This window comes from Gossypium hirsutum, chromosome D01 (assembly GCF_007990345.1).
Source record: "Gossypium hirsutum isolate 1008001.06 chromosome D01, Gossypium_hirsutum_v2.1, whole genome shotgun sequence".
NCBI lineage: Eukaryota > Viridiplantae > Streptophyta > Magnoliopsida > Malvales > Malvaceae > Gossypium > Gossypium hirsutum.
In genome coordinates this window covers 49,245,085-49,262,536 of record NC_053437.1, presented here as the reverse complement: position 1 = coordinate 49,262,536, position 17,452 = coordinate 49,245,085, and the positions used below count along the sequence as shown (strand labels likewise).

Below are 17,452 nucleotides of genomic sequence, written 5' to 3'. Positions count from 1 at the left end.
GACACTAATCAGCACTTAAAACGGTTTCTCCAACACTATGATACTTTTAAGCATAACGGGGTCACTGATGACACTATTCGTCTTTAGTTGTTCCCATTCTCCTTGATTGATAATGCTTTTTCTTGGTTAGACTCGCAAGCACCAAGGTTTATCATGACTTGGGATGAACTCGTCGAAAAGTTTTTACAGAAGTTCTTCCCGATTAGCAAAGCAGTTCAACTAAGAAGAGAGATTGTTATTTTTAGACAGATGGTAGAAGAAATTTTCTATAAGGCGTGGGAACATTTCAAAATGTTGATTCAGAAAAGCCCGCACCACGGATTTCCTAAGTGGATGCAACTGTAGGTATTTTATAATAGGTTGGATGCAAATACACGATCTGGATTAGACGGAGCAAGAGGAGGAGCCCTTATGAAAAAAACGTATGAGGATGCATATGAAATCAATGAGAACATGACCCTAAACTCCTATCAGTGGCCAATTGAATGATTCACATATGGATAGACTCAATTGTATCGAATCTGCTTATACACCGCCTATGCATGGGGGAGACAAACCACTCTTCCACTATATCAACAATCTTACTGAGGATGTAAATTACATCAAGAATAGGGGTGGAAACCCTTATTCAAAAACATATAATCCTGGCTAGAGAAACCACCCGAACCTAAGATGGGAAGGGAACCAAGGAGTAGGTAATAATTCAAACCAAGCTAAAAACACTATTTACCAACCTCCTTATTTGCAGAAACCCCAAGATAGGGCCAACCCAAATGACCATACTGAATGTGGTCTACGTCTGGATAGAATTGAAGGAGAAATGTAGTCAATGAGAACGGAGGTCAAGCAGGTGTAATCTAAGTGCACCAATTCAACAAGAACATTGGCTAAACTTGAGGATCAACTGAGTTAATTGACAAGCATGATGGGTGACATCAAAAGACATATTGACACAGATATTCCCAGCAACATAGAAGATAATCCACGGAGGGAAGGTAAAGAGCATGTAAAAGCGATTGCGCTCTAATCGGGCAAAGTACTAAGTAGCTTAGAATCCACTACTCTGGAGAAAACTGTGGAAAATAATAACGATCCTCAAGAGGTATCCCTAGAAGCGGAAGATGGGCCAGAACCAGAAGAGATAACCATACCAGTAGTTGAGACAGAGAAAGAAATAACTAAAGATTTTGCCGATGCAAAAATCTCATTCCCTTCAAGATTAGAGGAAAAACAAAAGCGAGATGGGGATGAATTTGTAAGTTTTCTGAACTTGCTCCAAATATTAAATGTTAACCTACCTTTAATCGAATTAGTTGAGAAGGTCCCAAAATACGCCGAGTTTTTAAAGGAGATGATGTCAAGGCGTAAGGAAATCAAGGTAGGAGAACAAGTTGATTTAAATGCTTCCTGTAGCGTGATTATTTTAAGACATGTACCTCAAAAGTTGAAAGACTCAGGGAGTTTTAATATTCCCATAGAGATAGGAAATATTCACTTTAATAGAGCTCTATGCGATTTAGAAGCTAGTATTAATTTATTGCCTCTATCAATTTTTGAAAAACTCGGGTTAGGGGATCTTAAAACTACTCAAATAACGTTACAGTTAACTGATAGGTCATCAGTACATTCGAAAGGTGTATTGGAAGATGTGTTATTCAAAGTGCGAAGTTTCATTATCCCTACAGATTTTGTGGTGCTTGATTTTGAAGAAGATCGGGAGATACCTATCTTGTTAGGAAAACCCTTTTTGGCTACTTCTAGGTCTACCATTGATTTAGAAAAGAACGAATTAACCATGAAAATTAATGTTGAGAAAGAAATATTTAAATGCAACCATCAATTTAGTGAAGAGGAAAGTTGGAAAAATTTAGGAGAACAATGCAAAAAAGTATCTAATTCTAACGTTCCCGGACCAAGGGACACACTTCCTCTTATGCGTACAAAAAGAATAAACAGGTTTTAGGAAAAGGACAAGCGAGCACATGTGGAATGTCATAATGAAAAATGGATTAATACTGACAAAATGGAAGAATCATCCATCGGTGAACTGATGATACTATCAAATGAGTTTGGCAATAAAACTTAGAAATATTTGAATTGCTTAGCTGTTGTAAATTATTGTATATTTAACTAACTGTGGAGTTTTGATTCTAACATTTATTTGATACATATTTAGACCAAGACATCCTCAAGATGGAATTTTAGGCTGAAACAGAGTCGTTGTCGTAACACAACAACCCTATGTCGTGACACCACGTACATAATAAAAATATCGATGAAGAACACAACGATGTCGTAACATGACACTATTGGGTTACAACATAGAAAACAGTTTCCCCAAGACCTCCAAACTGACAGATACGTTGCAACACAGAACCTCTGTGTCGCAAAATAGGTGAACTGCCAGGGATGTCGTGACAAAAAAACCCTGTGTCGTGACATCGCTATAATTTTCTACGGGGTTGACTCGACCCATTCGCGAACCTGATGACCTACCTTTTATTTAAGCTGATTTTAACCCTTTAAAACTCTATTTTATAACCTCAAACCATATTCATTTCTAATTAAAACATCTCTTAACCCTTAATCCCTCAAACTCTATCAAATCTATCAAAATCTCTTAAACCCTAAACCCTCAATCACTTAAACATTTTATTTTTCTTTACGCTTCAATTATACTAGGCACAACAAGGAACAGGAACATCACGGGAGCAAGGAATTCAAACATACTTCTACTATATATTTAAGGTTAAGGTTTCCTAAATTCAACTTTTTATTGTTCCATTGAATTTTTTTGTTTATTATTGCATTAAGATTGAAATATCATGCCTCCTAGAAAAATTAGAAGAACCAATAAACCCAATCCATTGACGGGTCCAAACACCCTAATTTCGCAAACCCAGATATTGGAAAATATTTTACTTAACTTCAAGGAAATACCTTTATCCAAGAGAGGGGATTTAATCTATTAATGGTTTTTTTTAAGGAAATAAGGCCTTTAGTCAGATATCATATGTGGGAACATTTATGGACAATCCCTAAAGACAATGTTATGGTCCTTATTATTTAGGAGTTTTATGCGTCTTTACAGGACCAAGAATCTAGAAATATTGGACGTCGTATGTGGGATATAGTACTTGTGTGGGGGAAGGAAGTGCGAGTAACCCCTCGAATTATTTGCGACTTTTATAATGCTCTATACTATGAGAATGATTTCATTGATGAAATTGATCTAGAATATTTTCAAGACATAGATATGGATAGTATTCTAAACTTTTTGACTGAAGGGAGGGTTGAATGGAAATATTGCGCAGGTACCAATATCTAGTATCTTTTCATCAAGCGGTTAATTTTCTTGAGGCTAAGATGTGGATACAATTTTTGTGCACTCAAATAGTACCTGCTTTAAATGTTTCTACAGTTAATACTTTTAGAGTAGTTTTACTTTATGTTATTTTACAGAAAAAGTATGCCCGCATTGGCAAATGGATCCACCAAAATATGAAGAGGTGCATCAGTAGCTAGAAGGTGGGAACTTTCTTTGCCCATTTAGTGATGGAATTATGCAAAAAGGTGAGTGTATCTATGACATCCGCTAAGTAGCCACTGAAACCTTCTAGAAGTATCATCGATGACATCTTGTCCTAACAATACATTGAGTTGCGAGCCAAACAGATAAAAGATTGGAACAAGCGGCAGTAAGAAGTGACAGCTACACCAGCTTCATCCAGAGGTTGACACAAGCTCAACAAGAAGTTGGTGAGAGTCGTCATCAGTCATCTAAACTTATTTTAGATGATTCAGTGGATGCAAGAATCGGGACCAATTTTTTAGGAATTTGCTAGGCAAAATAACATTCGTTTCCCCAACTATACACCTGATGTGTTTGGGCCAACAAATCTGGAATAAAAAGAAGAGGTATATGAAAGTGAAGATGAAGGAGAGTATGAGGAGGACGACGAAAAAAAGGAGATGGATTTTAAGGAAGGAGATTGAACAATTCTTAATTCTATTTTTTAAAGACCTGTATTAATTTTTGGATGCTTTTGATTTATACTCTGTAGGAGTAGGATTAATAGTAGATTTTTAGTTATATTGCATTTTGTGTAAGTGTTCTATGTAGTAACCCAACACAAAGGAGACACAAACAATTTGAGTTTTACACCATCAAAGGAGGAAGCAACCACGATTAGCAATTGGAGCAACCACGACCAATCAGGTAACTTTTTTACTTATGTTTTTAAGGGCTACACATTGAGGACAATGTGTCAACTAAAGTGTCGGGGGAAACATAGAAATTTTTTTTATTTCAATCTTTACATTTTCTTTGATTTTTCTTGTCTTTTGTGTCCTTGAACTTGTAGAAAATATAAGTGATTGGTTAGGAGCATGTACATAGGTTGTTTGTGTTTATGAATAAATTTGGCATGATGATAGGTGATTTTAAATTTTTCATTATTAGACTACAAAGTTCTATATGTTACACTATAAATAGGCATTAAGCAATCAATTGTACCAAGTGATATAGAAAATACAAAGAAACGAGCATGCTAGTACGAATGATAAATGGTTGAATTTGTAGTTGTTTGGTTGATTAAATTAGTGCATGTTGAGATAATTAGGGGGCATTGTTTGGAACACATCCAGAGCAAAAAATCTTACCTACTTTCTTCACTTTTAGTACTAATTTTTTAGCCTGTTCATACTTCTTGATGAACCTCATTACAAGCCCTAAGCTTAAAAACATTAATTTGTATTTTCCCTTTTCTTTGGTCCTATATTGCACGATTATAGACTTCTGGTCATACGTATTGAGGGTTAAGTAGATACATCACAGCGAAGTTTGTAAAAATAGAGTGAAATAGGAAAGATTGGTGTGATATAAGAACTATAAGTTAGTCTAATGTATGAAACAAAAAAAGAAATCCAAAAAGAAAATTAGTAGAAGTAGAAAAAATCTTAAATAGCGAAAAAGCATTCATGAGTGAGATGTATTAAAAAAAAGTCACAAAGTCACAAAATAAAAGAAAAACTCATTCATTAGTGCACAAAACCTCGTAATACTAGTCATAGTTACTATGTCATGCTATGACTTTTTATATTTGAAGAGACAAGGAAGGTGAGAGAAGGAGAAATAAGGTGATGAGCAAGTAAGGGTCACTAAGGGTGGAAGAATAGGGATCAATACGACATGCCAAACTATTTTTGTGTTTGTAACCCTTTTGTATGCTTACTGTTTTTAAATTTCATACATGCCCTATGTTTCAGAACGTTACAAGCCGAAAAGTCTCATGTGACCTAAATATCCTTATGCATGAATGGACATCATACTAAACATACGTATAAGCGACTATTTGTATTTTGCTCGGATAATGAAAGTACTTGTACAATTTAGTGATGGATTTTTATAGATGAGACCCTTAATACTTGTATATTTTGTAACATATTGAACTTAGATATTTGAGATCAAAAGTAGTAAGTCAAATATTCATCATGTTAAAGTTGTTAGTAAGCATGAAATGCCTAAGTCATATGCTTCGAACTTAATACTTGTATGATATTTGCTCAAGGGTCGTCAATTTTGTTTGTCATTTTTGTTTATGTTGCTTAAGGACAAGTAATGACGTAAGTATGAGGGAGTTTGATCTGTCGTAAATCGGTGTAGCAGATTAGACTAATTTCACATTTAAGTAGCTCAAATACAAGCACTTTTGTTATATTTTAGTTAAGTTTCTTTAGCTTTCCTTACCTTCAATAAAATGTGCAAATTGAGTCTTTTATTGACCTTAAGGGTCGAATGAGGCCTAAAAAAGAGTCAACATACCTTGTAAGTGTGCAAGAGACCACTAGAAGGAATTTTAGACCAATATTGGATGCTATGTTGCAACACAGGAGGCCCGATGTCACAACATAGAAAGCATAATGGAGACATAGACTGATGGTGTTGCGACATACCCCTGAAGAAGTCTCAATGAGGAGTATACTACCACCTCTGTCGCAGCACATGTCCTGGTGTGTCTCGACATCAACTCTGGGATAAAAAATAAACATTAAGCAGGGGTGTTTTGGTCTACACAATCAATCTTAAACCTCGGGAATATAAACTAACCTAGGGTTAAGGATGACGGCCATTTGAAGGCCATAAATTGGCTTATTTGGCACATGTTATGGACACCTCTCCATTAGCTTATATTATTTCTTCAGATTTAGTTTTGTTTTCTTGCTTTCTTAGGTTTTTTAGAGTTTAGCTTATTTGTCTTTGTTTTATTTCAAGATATTTGAATTATGAAGGAGATCAAATTCTATAGATTCGTATTTATTATTAATATCAATCCGGATTTTCTTAAACTATTACTTCAATTCAATCATTATGATTAATCATCCATCTGTTTCATATTGTTTATGAAAGCCATGAGGAACTAATCCTTCTATGGGGGATTAATGAGAGGGTTACTCAACGGATCAACTATTTAGGAAAGGAAGAACGTGAACCAAACCTTGGGCTTGACAACCCCAAGAAGTCATCAAGGTGGGAATTAAACTAAATTTGGTATTGCCCATTCGTGAACACCTTCACCCCAAGCCAATCTGGACTGTGAGGTTGGAAGATAAGTAGATCTTGCTAACTCGTTATGTTAGTGGAAGAGTGGAAGGTCCTACTATGGTAGCGACTAGTTGATTGATGAGGAACCCGAAGCAACAGTTGATGGGGATTACCAGAGCAAGCTAGTCACCAATAATTGAGATTTGATTTACTCTACTCTTTTATCTCTTAAGTTTTATTTATTTCGTGTATCCAAGTTTATTACTATAAAAACCATAAAAACCCTCTTTATGCTCTCATACTATAATTTATTTAAAAGTACTAATTAGATCTTTTAGTGTTTAGATTAGAATTGATTTAGCACTCGCCTTGTAACACCCCTTACTCGAGACCATTGCCGGAGTCGAGCACGAGGCGTTATCTAATTTAACTTACCAATTCGGAGAAAAAAATTTGCTTTTAAAATTAATTCACTCACGTTCAATCAATATGTCCATAAAAAGGATCCTTGAGACTCTAAAACATGCAATAAAAATGATTCGGGTCCAAACCGAGAATATTAAAAATTTTCCGATTTCTTAAACAAATCAAAATAATTAATTTCACTATCCACAGTAAAGTTGTCCACTCGCGTGATAGTCACTAATTTAATTATAACTCGAGTTACGAAACTCAAATTTTAGATCCATAAATTTTCTCTGAAACTAGACTCATATACCTTCTTACCATAAAATTTCCAAAATTTTTGGGTTAGCCAATTGGTAAAGTTTATTAGTTAAGACTCCCTTGTTTCTCTACTCGACATTTCTGACCTCTCTGTACTAAAATCAGTTATCTAATTGTACAGAATTCATATAATGTTCTCATTTGTTTTTGTTTTTTTTTTTTGAAAATAGACTCACCAAGAATTCTAGACATATAAATTGTGAATCATAATTCTTTCTGTACAATTTTTAATGATTTTCTAAAGTCAGAATAGGAGACTTCAAAAACAACTCTGACCCTATCTCACTAAAATTCAAATATCTCCTAATATAAAATTCCTTTGCCTACACCGTTTCTTTTGTGTGAAAAATAGACTTGATAATATTTAATTCTATATCTCATTCACTCTCTAATTCTATTTCTACTATCCTTGGTGATTTTTCAAAAATCACGTCAGTGCTGCTGTCCAAAAACTGTACCATTGCAAATTTATACTCTTTTATAATTTCTTTGTATTTACTATCATTTAGGCATCCATAACACCAAACATGTTCTTAATTAGCCATTTCAATAGCAAATCATTAGTCATATCATATAAACACACTGAAAATGACTAAGTCTCTATACATGCCATAGCTTTACACGTTTCGAAATCACATAATACCGAGATGTCTGTAGATAGTGTGAGATGAACTCCGACATCCTTGTGATCCTCGAACTGACTTGGCGATACTATAAAAATAAGGAAAATAAAGAAAGTAAGCATAAAGCTTAGTAAGTTTACAATTAAATAAATAACAACATTTATCATAAATAATCATACTTATAAATTTCATCAAACATTAGAATCTTTACTCGCTTCTTTACTTACTCACTTACTTGTTTACTTACTTGCTTACTTAATTAACTCATGATTATAACTTACTCCTCCCTTGCTAAAATTTCTTTCTCAACTGATAACTGAGATATTCCCAATCCTTATAACTCACCTGAATTTATTATTATACTTTTATCTGAACTTTCATGTAACATGGTCTATTTACTAGCCCGTTGAATCATTTGGAATACTAAGGATACTCGGGTCTCCTGTCTAATAATACATGCCAATGATATGTCCAAGACATAGTCTTACATGGGATGTTTTCTGTACTGCCAATGCCATATCCCAGATATGGTCTTTCATGGGAGTTCCCATATCGGTGCTCATGCCATGTCCCAGACATGGTCTTACGGAGGACCTCTTATCTTGGTGCCAACGCCATGTCCCAGACATGGTCTTACATGGGACCTCTCATAATCTCAATGATGCCAATGCCATGTCCCAGACATGGTCTTACATACGATCTCTTTACCCAAATGTCATGACATTTGCATCCGATACATTCCCAATGTTTCAACGGGGTTTTTATCACTAACTCTCTGTCATCTCATACTTAAGTCAACATTAGATGTTTTCATGAAATAAATACATAATTGCTGAAAGCAATAGCATTAACAATAATTATCAAAATATTGCATTTATTTATCGTAAACTTACATCGGTACAAAATATGATCAAATCTAGCACTTTAGTCTTCAACCTTTTTCTTTCCTCGATCTAAATCCGAATTTTGTTCTTCTTGATCTATAATAGAAAATTTATCTTATTTAATACTCACATTCATCAAAACAATCCTTGACTCGAACTTTGAAAAAATTACGATTTTGCCCCTAAACTTTTGCATAATTACACTTTTTCCCCAAAGTTCAGAAATTAAATTTCATCCCTTATTCTTATGTTTTATGACATGCTGAAAATTTTTCCCTTCTATGGCAACATCAAATTCCCACTCTAACACTTACTTATGAACATTAGGTATTTTTACCGATTATGTCGTTTTACTCGTTTTCACTTAAAATCGCTTAGCAAAAGTTGTTTAACATAATTCCAAGCTTCATATTCTACCATAAAAAATCAAAATAAACAAATTTCACCTATGGGTATTTTTCCAAATATGAACCCTAGGATAAATTATTGCTAGAATAAGCTAAATCAAGTTATCAAGACTCTAAAAATGTAAAGAACATTAAAAATGAGGCTTGGGCTCACTTACTACGGAGCTTGGAAGCTTGAAAGTCCTAACTATGGTTTTCCCTTGCTAAATTCGGCCAAATGAAGAAGATGAGCATATTTTGCCATCTTTTCCCCCTTTTAATTCTTTTTTATTACTAAATGACTAAAATACCCTTCAATTAAAAATATTCTATTTCACTTATCTCATGTCCATTTTTATCCACAATTTAACCAATGGTATAATTTCTATTTAAGGACATCCAATTTAAAATTTCATAACAATTGGACACCTCTAACATGTAGAACACAACTTTTGCACTTTTTACAATTTAGTCTTTTTGACTAAATTGAGTGCCCAAACGTTGAAATTTTCGAACGAAATTTTCACAAAATCATTTTGTGAAATTTTCGAACGAAATTTTTACAAAATCATTTTGTGGTCTCGAAACCACTGTTTCGACTAGGCCCAAAATCGGGATGTTACACGCCTCCCTTGGGTACGATCCTCAAAGTACCCACCTATTTCGTTGTAACAATATATTACAACTCAGACCGTATACTTGCGGATACCACCTTCTTATTCTATATTTTATTGCAGTATTCATACTCAACATGTTAGTACGTCCGGAGGTGGTCAATTTTTAGATGAGCTACTTGGTATACCCCCAGACCGCGAATTGGATTTTGCCATTGTACTATATCTTGGTAGTTCAATAGTTTCAATTGCACCCTATCGCATGGCACCAAAAGAGCTTAAAGAACTAAAGATACAACTACTTAAGCTACTTGATAGAGGTTTCATTCGATGAAGTGTATCTCCTTGGGGTTCACCAATTCTGTTTATAAAGAAAAAAGATAGTAACTTAAGGATGTGCATTGACTATAGGCAGTTGAACAAGTTAACTATAAAAAACAAGTACCCTTTTGCCACGAATTGATGAGTTGTTCAGCCAGTTGTGAGGTGCCATAGTGTTTTCAAATATAGACTTATGATCCGGCTACTACTAGCTTAAGGTAAATGAGTTATATATTTTAAAGACAGCATTTCGCGCAAGGTATGGGCATTATAAATTTTTGGTCATGCCCTTTGGATTAACAAATGCACCTGTTGTGTTCATGGAATTGATGAATCCAGTGTTCCATGAATATTTGGATCAATGTGTGATGGTCTTCATAGACGATATCTTGATGTACTCGCGAACCAAAGAAGAACATGATGTTCACCTGCGAATTATGCTATAGATTCTGTAAGAGAAACGACTATTCGTGAAATTTAACAAGTGTGAATTTTGGCTAGGTCATGTGGTTTTGGTAAAGGGAGTTCATGTAGACCAAAAAAGATTGATGTAATTTTGGAGTGGATGTTGCTAATATATATTATAGAAGTGCGAAGCTTTTTGGGGTTCGTAAGATACTATCATAGGTTTGTTGAGGGATTTGCCACCAGTGCGGGACCCTTAACGAAGCTGTTGCAGAAGAACGAGGAGTTTGCATGGGTGGAAGAAAGATAAAAGAGCTTTGAGAAACTTAAAGTGATACTCACCAAAGCACCTATGTTGATACAACCAGAGTCTAGAAAGGACTTTGTGGTCTATAGTAATGCCTCACACTTGGGACTTGGCTATGTGCTAATCTAGGATAGAATGGTGGTGACTTATGCCTTGAGACAAATGAAGCCTCATGAGTGAAACTAACCAACACATGACCTAGAGTTAGCAATAATAGTGTTCTCACTTAAGATTTGGTGACACTACTTGTATGGTGAGTGATGTACCATCTACACAGGCCATAAGACCCTCAAGTGCTTGCTCACACAGAAGGAAATAAAATTGAGATAGAAAAGGTGGATAGAACTGCTAAAGGACTATGATTGTGCAATAGAATATCACCCTGGAAAGGCAAATATGGTCATAGATGCCTTAAGAAGAAAGTCAATGAGTGAGCTGCGAGCTCTGTTCGCACGGTTGATTGTGACAAATGATGAGGGACTATTTATAGAACTGCAAGTGAAACCAACCCTTTTGTAGCAAATAAAAAAGAAACAAGCCACATATGAAGACTTGGCGAAGAGGGTTTGCTAAGTAGAACAGGGAGTACAAGGGGACTTCACACTAAATGAGGAAAAAGTACTCTATTTCCATGGAAGACTCTACCTACCCTATGATAAAGAGCTTTGACATGGAATCCTTAATGAAGCTCATAGTAATCCTTATGTAATAAACCAATGAAGTAACAAGATGTACCATGACCTTTGCAAACTGTATTGGTGGCCTGGTTTGAAGTGAGGTGTCATAGTTTTTATGGTAAAGTGCTTAGTCTGTCAGAAGGTGAAAGTAAAGCACCAGTATCCTTCAAGACTGCTACAACCAATCAAAATTCCAAAATAGAAGTGGGAAAGGATCACCATGGTGGAATGTTTGGTAGGATTACCTCTAACTTCAACAAAGAAAGATGTGATATGGGTGATTGTGGATCGTCTTGTGAAGAGTTTGCACTTCCTAGCAGTTCAGACAAGTTACACTTTGCAGAAAGTAGTAGAGCTATACATCATAGAGATAGTACAAATCCATGGCGTACTAGTTTCCATTACCTCCGATCAAGATCCTCAATTCACTTTGAGATTCTAGAAAATTTTACAAGAAGCCTTGGGTTCAAAACTGAACTTCAGTTCTACTTATCATCTATAGACAGATGGCTAATCAGAAAGGGTAATACAGGTACTGGAAGGAATGCTGCGAAACTGTGTATTGGAGTTCATAAAAAGCTGGGAGCGAGACCTGTCTTTGGTAGAGTTCGCATATAAAAAAAGTTATGGAGCAAGCATCCAAATGGCACCCTTCGAAGCGTTGTATGAAAGAAAATGTAGAACTTCTTTGTGTTGGGCAGAACTAGATGAAAGGAGAATGGTAAGGCCAGAACTAGTTCGTGAAACAGAGAATAAGGTCAAATTGATATGCGAGAGGCTGAAGGCTGCATAAACCAAAAAAAATTCCTATGCTGATCTAAAATTACAAGACATTGAGTACCAAGTGGGTGAGCATGTGTTCTTAAAGGCCTTGCCATGGAAGAAAGTCTTAAAGTTTGGGGGAAAAAGGAAATTGAGTCTGCGATTAATTGGTCATTATAAAGGGGTTGAAAGGATCGGTCCAATGGCCTATCGACTTAATTTGCCACTTGAAATTGAGCGAATCCATGATGTTTTTCATGTGTCCATGCTAAGAAAGTATCATGTGGACTCAACCCATGTTGTACCAACAGACGAGATAGAAGTACGATCTAATTTAACATATGATGAAAAACCAATGGAAATTATAGCTCGCAAGCAGAAAGTCCTACGAAACAAGAAAATTCCTTAAGTTAAGGTGTTATGGCGAAACCACAAGACCAGTAAAGCCGCTTGGGAAACAGAGGAAGCAATGAGGAGTCAATATCCGCATCTGTTCTTACATAGATAATTTAGGGCACAAAGTTCCTTAAAAATGAGAGAATGTAAAATCCCAAGGTAGGGCCTAAGAGTTTGGGGTTTGGCAAGCAACAATTCGCCAAAGAGTCAGGCAAAGCAGGTATTTACCTAAAGGTCTAGCTAACATGGGTTCGCTAAAGGGATTGGCGAACATGTATCCACCAGAAAATTTGGTGAGCAGATGTCGCTAGTGGGCTTGGCGAATTGCACATATTGGTTTAGACCTAACAAGATGAGATCACCAGTGTGATTGGCAAACTAGGGTTCGCTAGTAGGTTTGGAAAATAGAGGTTCACTAGTAGGTTGGCGAATTGGGATTTCCAATTTTGGCCACGTTTGAAAAGAACAGTTATACCAGAATTAGGAAGACAGTATGTATTACAACACCATTCATACACGTAACTAATTCCTACTTCTATTACAACTAGAGTATCCTAAGAACACAAAAAGACTGAGTGCCTACAAATTAAGCCCTTTCCTATGGAAAATTTCACATTCTGAATTCTCTCAAATTTATCATCGATTATTCTATTACCCAAGAATTAGCTCTTAGAAATCAAGGTAAGATTTTGTTATTCTGTTGATGTTCAAAAAGGTTCACAACAAAGGAAACTAGGTTAGCTAAAAGTGCGGTATGTGTGAACCTAGGTTCACTTATGTTTATGTGCGTATTTTGAATGTGTTGTTTGTAACTAATGTATGTCTATTACGAACCCAACAAAACCGTCTACAAGTAGAGACAAAGGAAAAGCGAAGCTTGCTTGAGTTTCAGTAAATTGGTGAGTGTTCAGGGATCGCCACTTGCATGTGCAAACCATAGTGTTAATCAGGAGCTTAGGGTTTTGACCTAAGTTCCAAGAGTAAGTATTTTCTATAAATTTTTTCAATGAATGTATTTAAATATGTGTTTTTTTATGAACAGCGATATATGAGCTCTATATGATTTCATGTTTTCAAACTCCGTGTTAAGTAAATGATTTCAAAAGATAACCTTTTGAATCTATTGGATATAACGACATGTCATAGGATTGTGAGTATTCACCTTTATATTGTATGTTTTGGGCATTGAGACCTTGGGGAAGGTTGGAGAGATAAGAGAATGCCGAGCTAAGTTCCATTCAATGGGACATGTTGGTGTGTTGGAGAGTGTTTAGCTTGGTGCTACACTTATGGGACATGTTAAGGACTCATTGAGTCATTCTGAGGCGTTATAAGGAGATCCGCTTATCCAACAGGAACAAACAAGTGAATAAGATTTTGTTTCTAAAGTCATTAGTATTTACTAAGCTATCTAACTGTTGGTGTTTGCGAAATAGACTTTGCACAATTAGGCAAACCCTATTCACAATTCAGTAACCATGGATATGATTCTATTTAACTTATTTTTTGTACTGCAACGTGGTTATTCTTACCTGTTTATTCACTAAGTTAGCAAGAACTCACATGCTCCTTTCTATACACTGTAGAGATTTTTATCGCAAGGTGAGTCGTGGCGAGAAAAGTGATCAAGGAAGCAAAAACCTTGTAAAGGTAGAACAAATGAACTTTGGATTAAAGGCAATGTGGGTTTCTATTTGGGCTTAGAGATATCTTTCTAATTACTTCCTTGTTTGTCTTAGCACTAAGTTATTTTCTTTATGTTTCCTTATGTTTGTCCTTATATTTTATCTACGAATCGATATTACTTATTAAACACCTCTATTTTCAAGTGTAAGATTTTAATCCAAGTTAGATTGATGTTTTCTTAATTGATAAGTTACTAAACACTAATATCTAAACCTTGAGTACACGAAGGCAATAGCATGAAAGTTTTAAAACTAACCAAATTATAGAGTTCGCCAAGGTTGTAGTGAAGTGGCAGGGGTTGAACCTTGCTATAATGCGAACCCCAGCAATTGGCGAATTGCTATCTGCGAACCCATAAAGTTTTTGGAACACAGAAACCTTGAGAACTAAGTTCGCATAAACTTAGCTCTTAAAGGTAGCTCACGAGACCTACCCTATTTAAATAACTTTTCCCTTAAAAGACTTTAAATGTGTAAGCTATGCAGTGGTGCGAACACGTTAGATAGATGAACTACTGTGCTCCGTGAAGTGTATTGTTTTACAAAAACTTAAAGTTCACATGCTATTAGTTCCTTTCACTATATTCTATATGTTCCAAGAAAGTTGATAAGTTAACCCTAGCAAAGTAGGCTTGCATGTTACTATCACTACGAACCCTAAAGCCTGCGAAATAAGTTCGTGATCTTGAGTTGTTTTAAATTTGTGCATACTTTACTTCCCTATAAATGTGAACCCTTAACTTATTATATATGTGAAACCCATAAGTATGCAAACCTTATTTTGTGTGCTCGTTGGACTTAAAGCTTTTATGAGAGTTCTCATATGATATTCCGCTGCACATTGATAACTTAAGCATATTTTATGTTCTACATGTGGTGTGCTGAAGGTTAGGTTAGTTGTTAATGGACAGTCAAATAGGTGGCTAATGTGGCGTTCCATAGCTCGGGTTCGATGACTGGACTGAGTATAGGGTGTTACACAACCACCTAATGAGACTATAAGAGTGTATATATAGGTAAAACCCAGGGCAACATTAGGGTAATTTATTCCTGAAATACCCATGATTTAATAAATAAATTGCAATTTTAAAATTCTGTTCATGCGACCGCTAAAATCATCATTTTTTTCATGCTTACGTCATGACATCAATCTTATTTTCAGCCCTTGATGCTTCGAAGTTCAGTGTCACAACCCCAAATGTTGATGTCACGACACGACCATTGTTCCTTTCGAACTTAAGCTCAAATTGATGCCCTACATACTCAAATAACTCATTAGTCATACCCGAGGCCTGAGGTGGCCTAACGGGTCGTCAAAATACTAAAAAATAAAATACTAATAACTGCGTAAAAATGCTTATTTTACTGAAATTAAACATAAACTGCTAAATATTGAAAATGTAATAAAAAATAAAAGAGATAAGAAACAAACTCGTTAAGTGCCAAAAAGACTCTAATCTTCCATAACAATTTGTGTTAGATCAATATTCAATTTCAAGTGTAAGAAGTGACCATGGAAAAAGAATTTGAAAATCTTTGTTTTGACAAATTTTGTAATGAACATGTTATTAGCCATAATTTTTGTAACGAAGTTGTTGAGAGGAAGAATAGGATTCTAGAGGAAATGGCTAGGACTATATTATGAGAAAACAACTTACCAAGATATTTTTAGGCGAAAACCATAAACACTTATTGCTATATTATTATAGATATATGGTTAGAGTTATTTTAAAGAAAACTTCTTATGAACTTTTCAAAGGAAGAAAGCCGAACATTAGCTATTTTCATCCTTTTGGTTGCAAATGTTTTGTTTTAAACAACGAAAAATAAAATTTAGGAAAATTTAATGCCAACAGCAATGAAGGAATTTTTCTTGTATATTCTCCAAATTCTAAAGCTTATAAAATTTTCAACAAGAGAACCCTTGTACTAGAATAGTCTATACATGTGATTTGTTATGAATCTAACTCTCATTGAAGAAAGGATTCTATTGATCTTCATGATGTAAAAATTTATCAAGTTCATCCTCACAAAGCATCACATGAAGAAAAAAACATTAGATGAGATGGTTCAAGAATTCAAAATTGATGATCTACAAGAACCAACTCAAGTTGAGAAGGAAACTAACCACTCAAGAGAGTTATCATATGTTAAAGATAATCACATTACTTGTAATTATGTTTGTAAAGACCTAGTTTTAGAAGGATTTACGAAACTCAATTCTGTATATCGAGTCATTGAAAATATGAGTAGAAGGGTTTACGTAGTTAGTATAAAAATATATTAAAGAACAATTAAGTAATTAAATCCAAAAAATCATTAATTATAGTACATAAACTAAATTGTAAAAGTTCAACCGCTATTAAATTTTAATTTAGAAAGTGCATAAGGATCCAATTAGCAAATATGCAAAAGACCTAAATAGTTATTAAACCATTATTATTATATAATAGTGGTGATAATGATAACATCCGCCTAGTTTCGTTAAGAAAGATTATATATTAAACATGTTTTAAAAGTTAAAACATAAGTTAATTAAGCCTTTAATTATAACCTTAAACTTAGTATATATAGTAAGTGAGTGGGAGAGAGATGAGAATTATCATCCTTCTTCATTTTCATCGTCCAAGTGAAGAAGAAAAAAAGAAATTTTCCTTTCGAAGAGGTTTATGTAAAACAATCTCCTTGTTTTGAAAATCCATAATTTCCTAATTATGTTTTTAAATTGTCTAAAGCATAAAAAAAATAAAAAATAAGAACAAGATTTTCTTATTTTTTATGCTTTTTGACTGATTTTTAGCATTTTATGCAAACTTGTTTTGGTATAAGTAGTAGAAGTTTATGTAGAAGTTTGCCAAATTAGTCTTTTGGGTTATTTCTTCTTGTGGTATCGGTAGAAAGAGACTTCTACCAATACTTAGGCATTTGTATCGATACAAAAGTGCCCAAGTATCAATAGTTGCGGGCATATATCTACCCCAGCAACGTTTTACTTTTTTGCATAACACTCCAAACCAATCAAAAAAATTTCCCTTCTTTTCACCTCTTCACCATTCGATTCCAACCTTCTCTAACCCACAAATATTTTATTTTTTTACTCAAAATTGCTTCAAGATTCTTGT

The 17,452-nt window shown here is 34.7% G+C and overlaps 1 non-coding gene across 1 annotated transcript; it reads right to left on the bottom strand.

Moving 5' to 3' along the window:
* Positions 1-216: 216 nt before the first annotated feature.
* LOC121214238 (small nucleolar RNA R71) lies at positions 217-323 on the bottom strand. The gene has a single exon (XR_005909824.1). It is a non-coding gene; the product is annotated as a small nucleolar RNA R71 (small nucleolar RNA).
* Between the last annotated feature and the right edge of the window lie 17,129 nt (positions 324-17,452).